A 15,077-nucleotide genomic window follows, 5' to 3' on the forward strand; every position below is an offset into this window, starting at 1 on the left:
GAACAGAACAGAGAGCCCAGGAAAAAAAAAACTCATGTCTCTATGGTCAATAAATATTTGAGAAAGAGATGTTGGAAGATGGTGGCAAGGTAGGTGGGAGCTTAACCCACTTACTCATTCACCCAATTGGGACACCTAGCTGATCTTCTGAAGAACTAGTGAACAGCAAATGGAATCACAGCTTATATTAAGTCTAGAAGCCAAAAATTGCAGAGGATGCTTAAAAACAGATGGTAAGGAGATTTTAGAGGCCAATGGGAAGGTCCCCAGGCTCTACACTTGGGACTGTGGCTGTTGCAGTCCCTGGGCCCTGCTTCAGGGACCATGGCTGCTATAGGAGCTTTGGAGGAGAGCTGGGTCAGTGATTGTAACTTTGTAGCTCACCCCCCCTCCCAGAGGAAGGAAGTCAGTCCTGCCTAGGAGAGACAAGGATGCTGGAAGTCTCTGGGAGGAATAAAGATACAGTGGGAGACACACAGCAGAGGGCATTCCCCAGCTTGGACTATGGTTGCTGGTTGACAGTACAAGAGAAATTGGGGAGCAGGGAGACACCTAGAGATGGGAGAAGAGGTGGGCCATGACTGTCCATGACTCAGGGAGTTTCAGGACCTGGTCAGAGAGTTGGGGTATGTGAAAACCTGGATGGTTGTTAAAAAGGGCAGCACACAAGCAAGGGAAACTCACTCAGAAAGGACAGAGTGCAGCTGCTGTGCAAGGACCTCTCCTATGAAGTAGCCAGGCCAGCAAAGAGGGAGGAGGGGCACTGTACAGAATGATAGGAGGAGGGCAGCAAGGACTCAAAGTGTTAGCAGTCCCCAAAGAGACTTAATTAATAGGGGAACTAAACTGCCCTGAAAAGACTTTGAAAGTATGGAGCACCCAGGCTAGCGAAGGAGGCAGAGGGTAGCAAGTTGCTTCTAATCAGCGCACCACCTCCTGGGCAGCACAACATGGTGAATTAAAGACATGGTCCTGTTGCAGATGGATAGTGGGGGCTGCCCAGTGCTCAGAAGGCTTGGGTTGGAAACTGGGCACCTCTGAATATTATAGTCCAGACCTAGCTCCCACCCTTACACAACCAGAAGAAAGGGAAAAAAAGCAAAACGCAGCCCTCCTGTGTCTACAGCATCCAGAAAGACCATCATAACTCCTTTGGCTGGTTTAAAGTCAGCAAGAGGCTTTTTTTTTTTTCCAACAAGTGTTAGACAATTAGACCTGGACCTGTGAAAGAACCAAAGGCAAATTAAGACAGGGATCACAAGGCTAATGCCAACAACTGAGAAACTAAGACAAATTTCAATATACTATTCTACAAAACTTACATTTTAATTTTTATATTTATTATTTTTTTATTTCTTTGATTTTATTTTTTTTAATTTCTCTTCTGAGAATTTCATTTTGTTTGTGTAAGGAGTAGGGAAAAACTTAGACCATGAGAAAATAGGAACCTAGCTAGCTAGAGCCAGGAGATTACTAGGCTACTGATCAAACATCCTGCCTTCCCACCTTATACAAGAATGCTTGGTTTGAAATTCCCGTGCGTGGTCTTTGTAAGCAAATTGCTAACTGCCACGTCTGCTTCTGTATAACGCTTGCTTGCCCACCCCTATATAAGGACTTAGTTGTAAGCGCTCGGCACATCTCTCGTTTGCAGCCCCTTGTGGGTACCGTGTCTCTGGACACTCTGAGAGTTCGCCCCTGCACAGGTTAAACTTGGCCAATAAAGTAACATCCTCGATACCCTGAAAGTCTCCAACATTTGTTCTCATGTTTGCTGGATGCAACTGTTTGTTTGTTTAATTGCATTGTTTGACTGGTTTTCTTTGTTTTCCCTTTCACAATGCATTTTAATTTTTCTTCTTTCACTTCACTTATATTCCAATAACACACTAGTCTTGGTCTTTTACTTTCTATTCTTTTTATAAGATCATATATTCCTTATCATATTATTGTTGTTCCTGCATTATTATAAATAATTGTTCTCCCATATTATTGTAAATTCTACACAGCACCCCTCCCTGGTCTTGGCCTATTTCACTATCTCCATGAGGTTTATTACTGTTATAGTAAACTTCATTCTCTTTAACACTATGCCTAGTTTCTACCCCTTACTCTCACTATATCTAACCATGTAACCTCACAGAAATGCTCCATTTCCAGATTCAGCTCACATTCTTTCTGCCCTCTACTAAAAATCTGATCTCTTCTTCACCTTTTATAAAAAGTGGCTACTTGGGTGAAATATCATGGTTATTGCTGTAGTTCTCCAAAGGATCTCCTATCCATTCTCTACTTGTTGGTATTTTAAATCTAACAGAATAATCTCCTGCTGTCTTATTCCATTTTGCCTTCACCCTGCCAATGATCACATACAGGATAAGATAGGAGTTGTGAATACTTATAAACCCACTGGGGAAGAGAACCCACCAATGAAGGAACCACCAAAAGGTAAAAGCCCAAATACAACATCTCATCTCAAGCTGACCTTTTTATAAGAAGAAAAGTATAGGTATGGGGTTTACAAAAAAGGTTAATCAGATAAGAGGTGCAGTCTGGAGGTGCTTTTCCTAGTATTTCTTTATCTGCTGAGCAACACTTCTTTTTCTGTGTCCTGGATATTCCTTCCCTAGAATACAATGGCTCAGATACTATCTCCATTACTTGCAAACCCCCTGGGGCACAAAGCTTGAATTACTTGTTGACCTCCTATAGTCACTTAAGTCATGTATTCCAGGAATAACTGATGCAAACATGGGCCCACAGTATCCACGTCATTACGGATGAAATGAGACATTCACACAAACTACCGAGTCCGGTGGAGGAAAATGAACAGCATGGCTTTTCTCTCAAAGGCAGCAAAAGCCTTGGCCCTTGCCATGACTGGCCTTTATTTCTTTTCTGGGCACATTACACGATAGTCCTCATTTACTATGCACAGGTTCACTTTAGGTGGTTACATTTTACAGAAAACAAAGGAGCCAATGCCCCTATTCACATCACAGGACAGGATATTTGCAAATGAAAAGGCAAAAGTGGTTGAACCAGTTACACTCATCCTTGGAAGGTTTAGCATGGATTTTAGGAAGTTATTTTGCAGTAAATGTCCTCAATTCAGGGTGAGGGAGTTTTTTAGCAAGAGCAAGACTCAAAGTAGCCTAGGCACATTGCAGGCCTTATTCCCCACAGGAGAACCTGTGAGCATGGGTCCTGTGCATCTCCGAGTGAGAGCTGGGCCCACACCATGCAGAACAGTCTCCTACAAATAACAGCTTTCCACATGCATTAGTCCCTTAAGCCTATCAACTATAATAACAGCTAAAATCTTTAACTTTTGAGTTCCCCTATCATTCCCCACTATTATCATTTAATTATCTCATTTATATGAAATAATTTTCATATGGAAGTATTTTCCTGTTGAATAAACAGTCTTTCCACATATTAGAAACCATTCTGCAGGCAATTTGACATGACTAAAAGTATAAGATACATTAGTAGTGGTGTTACAATTCATCTCCATGTCTGCTAAAAGCAATAAAGCAGTTTTTTAGTACAGTTGACAAAAGTTGCACACTCTCCACCTGGGGATACATTAAGAATTTTTTAAAGTATATTTTATTGATTATGTATGCTATTACAGTTTTCCCAATTTTTCCCCTTTATCCCCCTCCACCCTGCACCCCCCAACCCTCCAGCATTTCGCTTCCCCTTAGTTCACGTCCACGGGTTATACATGTAAGTTCTTTGAGTTCTCTGTTTCCTATACCAATTTTTTACCTCTCCCCCATCTATTTAATGCCTACCAATTATGCTCCTTCTTCCCTGTACATTTCCCCCCCCATGCTTCCCTTCCTCCTCCCCACTGAAAATGCTCCATGTGATGTCCATTTCTCTGATTCTGTTCCTGTTCTAATTGTTTGTTTAGTTTTTGTTTTCACTGCTTTTCTTTCTTTCATTCTTTTAGGTTCATTTGTTGATAGTTGTGAGTTTGTTGTCATTTTACTGTTCATATTTTTTATCTTCCTTTTCTTAGATAAGTCCCTTTAACGTTTCATATAATAAGGGCTTGGTGATGATGAACTCCTTGAACTTGACTTTATCTGGGAGGCACTTTATCTGCCCTTTCATTCTAAATGATAGATTTGGACTTCCTAGCCAAGATGGAGGCTTGGTAGACACACTGTGCCTCCTCGCACAATGAAAAACCGGACACAACAATTTAGAAACCAACAAAAAACCCCAGTAGCGACAGAAATTGAACTGTATGGAAACCTGACAACCAAGAGGTTAAACGTAGACATGTTCATCCAGACCAGTAGAAGGGCTGGAGTCAGGCAGCGGGGCAGAGAGGGGTCGAGGCAATGCGGTGGCTGGCAGACCTTGGGCTCGCAAGGCAGTAGCTGGCCAGACCCAGTGAGGTGGCAGACTGTGGAGTAGTGCAGCACACAAGGGTGGCTGGCAGACTGGGAGGTCCCACGATGACGTGTAGACAAATCAGGGCAAAACTGGGAAGCAAGACAGACCACGCAACCCAGGGTCACAGCATGGGGAAATAAAGCCTCAAACAACAATTGAAAACACCTGTGGGGGGTTGACGTGCCAGAAGAAACTCCTAGCCTCACAGGAGAGTTTGTTGGAGAAGAGACACAAAGGGTCCTAGAATGTACACAAACCACCCGCACAGGAATCAACACCAGAAGAGCCCAATTTGCTTGGAGAAAGTGGGGGAGGTGACTGAAAACCGGCAGAGAGCAGAGCAAGCACTATTGTTCACTCTCAGACCCCTGCCCCCACACACAGGGTCACAACCCAGCAACCAGATTGCCCTGCACAGGTGAACACCTAAAGCTCTGCCCCTCACTATGTAACAGGTGTGTCAAAACAACAATAAAAAAGGCCAAACAAAAGAACAGATCAAAGCTTCAGAAAAATACAACTAAGCAACAAAGAGATAGCCAACCTATCAGATGCACAGTTCAAAACACTGGTAATCAAGATGCTCACAGAACTGGTTGAATTGGTGACAAATTAGATGAAAAAATGAAGGCTATGCTAATTAAAATAAAGGAAAATGTACAGGGAACCAACAGTGATGGGAAGGAAACTGGGACTCAAATCAATGGAGTGGGCCAGAAGGAAGAAGGAAACATCCAATCAGAAAATAATGAAGAAACAAGAATTCAAGAAAAAAATGAAGAGAGGCTTAGGAACCTACAGGACATCTTTAAATGTTCCAACATCCGAATTATAGGGGGTACCAGAAGGAGAAGAGGAAGAGCCACAAGTGGAAAACTTATTTGAACAAATAATAAAGGAGAACTTCCCCAATCTGGCAAAGGAAATAGACTTTCGGGAAGTCCAGGAAGCTCTGAGAGTCCCAAAGAAGTTGGACCCAAGGAGGAACACACCAAGGCACATCATAATTACATTAGCCAAGGTAAAAATGAAGGAGAGAATCCTAGAAGCAGGAAGAGATAAGGAGATGGTTACCTACAAAGGAGTTCCCATCAGACTGTCAGGTGATTTCTCAAAGGAAATCTTGTAGGCCAGAAGGGGCTAGAAAGAAGTATTACAACTCATGAAAGGCAAGGGCCGACATCCAAGATTGCTCTGTCCAGCAAAGTTATCATTTAGAATGGAAGGGCAGATAAAGTGCTTCTTGGATAAGGTCAAGTTCAATGAGTTCATCGTCACCAAGCCCTTATTATATGAAATGTTAAAGGGACTTATCTAAGAAAAAGAAGATCAAAAACATGTATAGTAAAATGACAGCAAACTCACAATTATGAACAACCACACCTAAAACAAAAACAAACTAAACAAACAACTAGAACAGGAGCAGAACCACAGAAATGGAGATCACATGAAGGGTTATCAACAGGGGAGTGGAAGGCAGAGAGAGGGGGAAAAGGTACAGAGAATAAGTAGCATAGAAGGTAGGTAGAAAATAGACAGGGGGATAATAAGAATAGTATGGGAAATGTAGAAGCTAAAGAACTTATGACACATGGACATGAACTAAACGGGGGAGAATGTGGGTGGGAGAAGGTGTGCAGGGTGGAGGGAAATGAAGGGGGGAAATGGGACAACTGTAATAGCATAATCAATAAATATATTTTTAAAATATAAATAAATAAATAAATAAATAAGTAAAAATAAATGATAGGTTTGCTGGATGGAGTATTCTTGGATGTAGGTCCTTGCCTTTCATGACTTCAAATACTTCTTTCTAGCCCCTTCTTGCCTGCAAGGTTTGTTTTGAGAAATCAGCTGATAGTCTGATTGGGCACTCCTTTGTAGGTAGCTCTTTCCCTTCCTCTTGCTGCTTTTAGGATTTGCTCTTTGTCTTTAATCTTGGGTAACATAATGATGATGAACCTTGGTGTGCTCCTTTTTGGGTCCGACTTCTTTGGACCTCTGAGCTTCCTGGACCTCCTGAAAGTCTATTTCCTTCATCAGATTGGCAAAGTTTTCCTTCATTATTTTTTGAAATAAGTTTTCAATTTCTTGCTCTTGTTCTTTTTTCTGGCACCCCTATAATTCAGATATTGGAATGTTTCAAATTGTTCCAGAGGTTCAATAGTGTCTCTTCATTTTTTGAAAGCCCAGTAGGGCTTTCACTACCTCCTGGGATCTCTTCATTCTATTCCAGTTGGATGTTTATTTCTTCCTTTGGTCAATCACTGATATGATCCTGCTTTCCCTCCTGTTACTGTTGGTTCCCTGAATATTTTGCTTTATTGCACTTTGGGTATGTCATTTTTGACCAAGGTCAACCAGATCTGTGAGCATTTGATTACCAGGGCTTTAAATTCTCCATCAGATAAGTTGGCTATCTCCTCATTGCTTAGTTCTCTTTCTGAAATTTTGCTCTGTTCTTTTGTTTGGGCCATATTTCTTGTTTTTGTGCAGCTGATAAGTTGTAAGGGGGCAGGGCCTTAGGTATTCACCTGGGCAGGGCAACCCTTCTCACTGCACTACATTGCTGCCTGTGGGGGAGGGGCCAGAGAGGGAACAATGCAGCTCACCTGCTTGTCTCTAGCACACTTTTCAATGAACTCTCATGTGAGACTGGGAGTTTCTCCCACCTCAGCAACTGCCATAGTCCACAGCCAACTCTGAATCTGTTTCACCTTAAGTCAGCCCCTCCTGTGCAGCCTGCCACCTCACCACAGCCAGCGCCACCCGCATGGTCCACCACCTTGCCAAAGGCTCTCTCTGCCCACCATCTTACCAGTCCGGTTGTTCTGTTTGATTGTTTAATTCTGTGGTTGTCAGAATTCCATGCAATTTGATAATCTGGCACTTCTGATTGTTTACTGACTTTAGATTGGTTGTTATCCTTCTTTTGGGTGTGTGTGGAAGCTAAGGGTTTCTACCTATGCCTCAATCTTGGCTGGAACTCTGGCATTAACAATTTTTAAAGAAAACACTTCCCTGTCCTTTAGAGTTACCACAGGTCCCCAATTATAAATATCAGACATCCCAAAGTCCAGTCCACTTTTCTTCTAGTTGGCTTTTTGGGGATTCTGTCTTCCAAGTCTTGAATATCATCTTATTTCCAGGATCAAAGGAATGTGGTGAGCCTGTGGTGAAGTGATCTCTAATACAAGCAAGGTCATTAAACACAGCTGAGGTCTGACTTGGATCTTGTACAATACATACATAGTTCTTTACCTTCACTTCTTGACCTACATACATGTCTCCTACACCAATCATATACTGAAATGGTCACCCATACACAAATGCATAAGAACTCAATTGAATCCCATTTTGAGGAGCCACCCTTATCCTGAGCAGGACAATAGGTAAAACTTGATCCCAATGGAGGTGAGTTTCTTCACACAGTTTAGCTACATTTTTCTTCAAGATGGTGATTCATCTTTCTACCTTCCCAAAGTCTGAGGTTCTCCTTGCCATGTGGGGTCTCCACTTGATTCCTAAAAATTTAATAACTTTCCATGTAATTTATGAAACAAAAGCAGGTCCATTGTCACTCTGGATGCTGCTGGGTAGCCCAAAGCAAGGAATTATTTCCTTCAGTAGGGCTTTCACTATCCCAGGATTTCTCAGTTCTAGTAGGATTAGTCTCTACCCATCCTGAAAAAGTATCAACAAAGGCTAAAATATGTTTTCATCCTTGGACCCTCAGCTGATCAAGCAGTGAAGAGGCTGCTAAAGGAACATTTATAATGCTTTTGGTACATGTTCTTGACTTGTCAATATTTGACCCTGAATATCTGAATGCAGACTTACCTCAGATCGGTAAAGTCTATTTGCCAGTCCTGAACAGATGTTGCCCTTGGTATTGTTTCCCTTCTTTTTTCCTAAATGGGATCTGTCTTAGGATTTTTCTTTCTGGCACACATGGCTTTAGAAATACCAGGAACTATGAGCCTGGTTAATATAGGTGGTTCAAAATCCCAGCTCTTAGCTATGTCTAAGTCTGCACTCAAATATTCAGGGTCAAATATTAAGCCAAGAACATGTACCAAAAGCATTATAAATGTTACTTTAGCAGCCTCCTCACTGCTTGATCACCCAGAATGTTTCCTTCACCCCTTCAGTGTCCTATTCCTGATGTCCTGGGTAGTACATAACTGCCACCTGTAACAGTACTTGAATAGCCTCTAATATTTTGAAATTTCTGTTGCATGATTCATTTTTATTTATTTGGAGGTTAATAGTACTGTTCCTCCCAGATACACATTCACTCTCTTTTAAATAAATTCATCTAGAATAAATTTCATCAATTATTTCAAAACAGTCATACATTAGCATGGCTAAGCCAGGCTCCAGGAAAAGGGAGGCAGGATTTAATCCTACATACAGTTTTGAATTGCTTACTACTTGCCCATTCTTACAGCAGTGAGCCACAGATTTCCTTTTTGCTCTAGCAGGCTCAACATTAGTGGGGAGTATAAATAGTGATAGGCTGTTTCAGGGATAACTTTTTAGCTTCCTATAAAAGCTCACAGGGCACTGCCACAGCTCTCAAGCAAGCTGGTCACCCTTGGACATGGTGTGATAGTTTCTTTGATGAGTTCAATAAGACTCTTTTTGCCAGATTCAAGCAGGAACCCAAGAAACCTTACTGACTTTTGGCAAATCTGGGCCTTCTGTGCTATTTATAGCCACAATATGCCAAGTGGTTCAAGGTAGCCACTTAGTTTAATTAGTTTAATGATTCATCTATATATTGTAAGTAAGTTCCTCTCTCTAGTTTTAGATCTTTAAGTCTTGTCTCAGTGTCTTCCCAAAAATCATGAGGAAGTTCTTGAACCCTTGTGCTAAGAATATTTATTAGTACTGAGCATTGACCTGAGATTCCAGGTCCTACCATTCAATGCAAACAATGGTCAAGTTATGATAAATTGTAATACAAAAGAAGGCCTTTTTTTAAAGTCCAATACTGAATACCTGAGGCTGTTCCAGGTATACTGTTATGTACATGTCATTTATGGCACTAAATCTTGTATTATATGGGGAGCAGCATGGCCAAATGAGTTCCTATTCATAAAACATCTGAATTTTTGGGGTGTATTCCTTGTAGGGTCTCCTTTCATAAGAGGTACTGCCTCTTACTGAGAGTCCATGTCCCTTGTTTGAGGTCAACTATAAGGGAGAGGCTCTCGTAGCCCTACCCAGCCTCCCAGCAGCCCACACAATGAAGTTTACCTGATTCGCAATTTCTTTCTGGCCAGGTCCACTTTTCTTCTTCACAGTTTTATAAGAAACATAGTGCATGCTCTAGAGAGATCTGTAGGTGAAACTGTTGTTCTTCTGGAGATAAAATGATTTGAGCATGGAGTTTTGACAAAAAATCCCTTCCCAGAAGAGTAATACCATATTTCTCACAGCACATTCTAATGGCTTCAGGAAAAATTGGCTTTCAGGGCTTCCAGATATTCCAGTTAGAGTTCAGTTAGAGGTCTACTGACCACAGAATATGTCACTTTCATATCAATCAAAAAGTTCTACAACTTCACACATGCAGTTACAAAATATTCATGGAAATGGAATGTGCAGCATAGGAATTATAGTCAATAATATTGTGATAACTATATATAGTACCAGATGGGTACTAGAGTATCAGTGAAATCACTTTCTAAATTTTATAAATGTCTAATCACTATGCTGAAACTAATATAAAATAATACTGATGTCAACCATAATAAAATTTTTAAAAAATAAAGAAAAAGGTCTACAATTTGTCCCCCCAATGTCAGTTTTACCTGAGGTTCCTGGAGGTGACTTTAATAGGTTATGGTAATGAATGAAACTCTGGGCCCCATCATTCATTGTTAGAGCTGTTTCCTTTCCCCAGAATAACTCTTGAGTTCTCAGACTCTGACCTCCTTTTCTCTTATTTGGGGCACTCATTTTTTCCAGTGCCCTTTTCCCTTTCAATATGAAGCACTTCCCCAGGAGAGGTTTGTCATCTACTGATATTGGCTCGCTGAAAGGTTTGGGATGGAGGACCAATTCAGCCTCACCTCCTTGGTTCCCTCAGCTGAGTAAGGAGGAGGATCCTCCAGGGCTGGAAGGTCCATGTGAACACCAGCCATGCTCACAGCAGCTATCCCTATCTTCTTGGTCTTTCTCTTCTGAGTTTCTGCTATAAGCCACAGGGAAATTCCCTTTCTCTGGATCATTGATCCAGTTCCTTTTAAGTCTACATCTTTATTATGTAAAGTCATAAAAGCCTGTACATAAGGTATTTCATCCCATTTCTCTGAAGTTTGACAAAACAACTCTAATTGCAGTATATATTACACTAAAAAGGGGAAAATATGTCCTTAGGTTCATAAGCATAGGTTGACAAATCAGCTAAAATTTTTGCCCTGAAAAGCTGTTTCCCAGAATGAAGGCTCTCCCACCCATGCTACCAGACAGAGCTCTGTAATATCACAAAAACCAGAAGGCACCTTAATTCCTGATGATCATTCTAAGCCATAACTTGGGACTGTAATCCTGAACCAGAAAGCAGAACAATTCAATTGAAATAGAAGGTAATGGGCAGTGCCAAAATTGAAGAGTACCCAAATGAAATCACTTGGCAGCTGCTAGGGAGTCTCCAAATCTGTGCCCTGGGGCCCCCGATTACAGGTAGCCAACTAAACTTCCCACCAAATACCCAGGCTTACCAAAGAATCCCAGAGGTGTCCTAGAAAAAGAAACCAAAAAAAAGTCAGCATGTGTGTTGCCTGTCACTACCAGAAGAAAAAAAGTAAAGACAAGGACTAAACCTTTATGGGCATTTTATTCAGATGTCAACATATAAGATGACAGAATACATATCCTAAAAACTACCTTAACATCTTATTTCAAGACACCTTTTTATAAGGAGAATAAAAGGTTAGGTAAGAGGTTTGGAAAAAAGTTTAGTCAGTAAGAATTGTAGTCCAAGGTGAATTTCCTAGTATACATTTATCTGCTGATCAAAAATCTTTATCTGCATCATGAAAGTTTCCCTCCTGGAACACAAAGGCTCAGATACTATCTTCTTTTCTTCGATCCCTTGGGAAACAATGGCTGAATTGCTGTCAACCACCCCGAGTCACAAGTTTCAGTGGTCCCCAACCTTTCTGCACCAGACACTGGTTTCATGGAAGATAATTTTTCCATGAATTGGGAAGGTGGGGGCAGGATGAGAGGGAATAGGAAGTAGAGCTCAGGCATAATGTGAGTGAAGCTTGCTTGCCTGCAGTGACAGGAGGTGGAGGCTCACTGACCACTTCCCTCCTTAGTGCAGCCCAGTTCCTAATAGGCCAAGGACTGGTACTGGTCTGCAGCTCAGGGTTGGGAAACCCTGATGTAGGTCATTTATTCCAGTTCCTGGAATAACAGCTTTCCACATGCATTAATTACTTAAGTCCCTCAACTAAAATCTTTAACTCTTGAGTTCCTTTATCAGTTCCACATAGTTTCTTTTTAGAAGGACTCACTACATCTTAATTATTCAGAATATTTGTGGTTTGCCTTTATATTTTAAAATTATAGCTAGGTAAAAATGTTTGGTCATACTTTCTCTGGGATTCTGTGAACAAAGCTCCATTGTCTTCTAAGATTGTCCCCTAGAGTAATCAGAGCCCAACAGTTCTTTCCCTCTTATAAGTGGCTTAAAGTCCTCCTCTTCCACCCACAAAATGCCAGAGATTCTTGTTTGTCTCGTAGGCCAATAATTTTAACCAGGATGCATATTGCTGTTGATTAGTCTATGTCAAATAAAAGGGTTCTTTCAAACAGCAGATTCAAATTTTTCTACTTCTAAATAAATAAATATCTGAGATATTTTGTTTCTCCTTTTCTAGACAATTGAACTTTGAAATCTCTTATTCCTGGAAATGTTTCTTATTATATATCCTTAATATTTTCCAGTCCTGTTATTTCAATTCTCTTTTCTATGTAACCACTTATGTATATATTAACTATCCTTTGTCTTCTATAGCTCTCAATTGCTCCTTTAATCTTTCTTAAGTTTGCTCATTTATACTACACTTTGTTTGCTATTCTCATGTTACCCATATGCTCATTTAAACTACTTTTACTAAGAGTTTTATATCTATAATGACAATATTCAGTTTCCTTTATTCCCTAAAGTGTGCTAGCTTAGGTTGTCAATGTAGGCAATGTTCACACTTGTAGAGGATTTTTACAAAAATTTATTTGAGCCAACAGAGACTATACCTGGAAGCAAGATCTCAACAGACTGAGACAAGTGCTTCAGAGAATAACAGTTTGTAGTGTCTTTCAGCATCTGAGATATAGGAGGAAAGGTAAGTAAGATTACATGAGGGTTAGAGGAAGCAATGCATGGATGGGGTTACAGGATACTTGAGATTATGTGTTTTCTTGAAGGTGGTTGCATAGAAATCAGACTACAGGGTAGTTATGTGCTTACCAAAGAGTGATTACCATTAATTTCAAAGTTGTGTTAACCTAGAAGCACAGAAAGAATGGACTGAACTTGTTTAGGGTTAAGATCATGTATTAGAAATAAATTGAAATTATTTCTTGAAATTTTCTGCTCTTTAGTTAGAATTGTATAGTTACAATGCTTCCTCTTATAACAGCTTTTGTTAATTCCAGGTTTTCTAAGACTGGGTTTGCATTTTTCTTTCTTTCAATATAGTTGTTTTTCTGTTTTCATTTTCCATTTATTGGCTGTTTGGGAGCCTCTTGTGTAATCTCCAATATTTGTGAATTTTTTCCCTATATTTTACTGTTGGGAATGTCCTTCCTTGTTTCAGGAGCTGTAACCCCACTGACAGGTGAAAAGGCCCCACAATCAGGGGACCTTGGGACCATAAGCCACTAAGCAGACAAAACTTATCTTCCAGCAGGGGTGCAGGCCTCTGCCTCCTTTACTTCACCCAGCTTGGCTCCTGGAGAATGGATGGATAGTCAATGATTGGTAAGATTCCTCAAGAAAGAAATAACCTAAGACAGGCACAGTCACAAAGGGGCCATCATGGAAGGACTTAGGGGATTGTGGAGAAGGGACAAAAACCCTCACCCCTTGGCTTTACCATAGCCTGAGTCCTCATTCTATCTGTAAAAAGTCTCCTAATCTCTTGGTTGTCTGGCTTCCCCTGCCTTATTCAGGCCTGAAACAACACTGAAGGGGGTGCAGCCCTGTGCCAGAACCAGCGGTTCCCAGCACAAGCTGTCAGGCCCTAAGAAGGAATGCATAAAGTTCTGTGAAACCTGCTTTGCTAAGATTGTCTTCATCTTAAATGTTAAGGGTCCAAGCACAAAATAAGTTTGTTTCCCAAGATTTTACAGCTAGCTGACTGGCATTACTCTACCAGACCCTGACTCAAAAAGACCCCCGTGATCACAGGAATGTTATCTGTAAACCATACCTCCTTTCTTTGATATGCACCCCTATGCAAGCTAAACTCAATAAAAGCCTATTGAGAGGCTAAATGCCTTTCTCCTCTGAGAGACTGATTAGCCTTTCCTCCCCAAGAAGATCATGTCTTGGTAGACTTATTCTCATCCACGGAGGCTGGGGGAAGCTCTGCTGGACAAAGCTCCCCCACATTTGATTTCTAGTATCTTACCATTGTGGTCAGAAAATATAGTTAATATAACTTTAAATATTTAATTTTTTTTAAAAAGGAAGATAACCTTTTATTTAAAACTTTTATCCCTAGGGAGTGACTACCCACCATGACTTGTTCAGTTAGGAATTTATGATCAGGTCACTTGTGAGGTTACTTTCTGTAGTACTCCTTTTTTTGGCCACAGTCTTTCATCTCCTTCTGCTGCTTTTCTGTATTTTTCCTGAATTTCCTATACTTCTTTGAGCTCTTGTTTTATAAACACAATCAAACTAAGCACTAATTTTTGTGACCTTTTTTTAGTTTTAATAGTGCTTATGTTTGGACACAATTTTGAACTGTTCTGAAGTAATATGTTTTTGATGAGTATTATTGTGTGACATTTGTTTTCTTTCTTTCCTCATTTTTCCCTACAGGATCTTCATATGATTACAATTACTATTTGTTACAATTTATTATAGATTAAAAGTTATAGATTACTAATATTTGGCATTAATCATTGAATGACCAGCTCTTTTTACACCAAATAATTACAGACATTTCATAGGAGAAGGATAAAATTTCCAGAATATCAGGTTAACAGATTTTTTGACATAGGATTTTGTGTGAGGTATTTTGTTTGGTTGTTGTCGTGTTTTTGTTTTGCAGTATCTAGCTTTTTCCAGGCAAAAATAATATGAATATATTGTTCCATGCTATCCATAATATGGAGTCAGTCTCTCATTTCCACTTATCTTCAAGCAAATATGAGAGGTCTGTCTGTTTCCCTTTGTTACAAATAAGCCATTGTTCATTTTGCTCTGCTAACATTCTGCCAGTATGCACTCCAGGCACCACCTTTTATTAGCACCCAAGCCCATGTTTTACTTTCATGGAATTTGGCCCCCCTAGCTCATAAATTGTAGTTCAACATTAGAGCTGTCTCCTAGTTTGAAAACTTAAGCATGAAGTTTTCTATTTATTTTTGTTTTCAGGTATTTTTTAGAGAGAAGACTAGGTAAAAACTTCTTA

This window comes from Phyllostomus discolor, chromosome 11 (assembly GCF_004126475.2).
Source record: "Phyllostomus discolor isolate MPI-MPIP mPhyDis1 chromosome 11, mPhyDis1.pri.v3, whole genome shotgun sequence".
NCBI lineage: Eukaryota > Metazoa > Chordata > Mammalia > Chiroptera > Phyllostomidae > Phyllostomus > Phyllostomus discolor.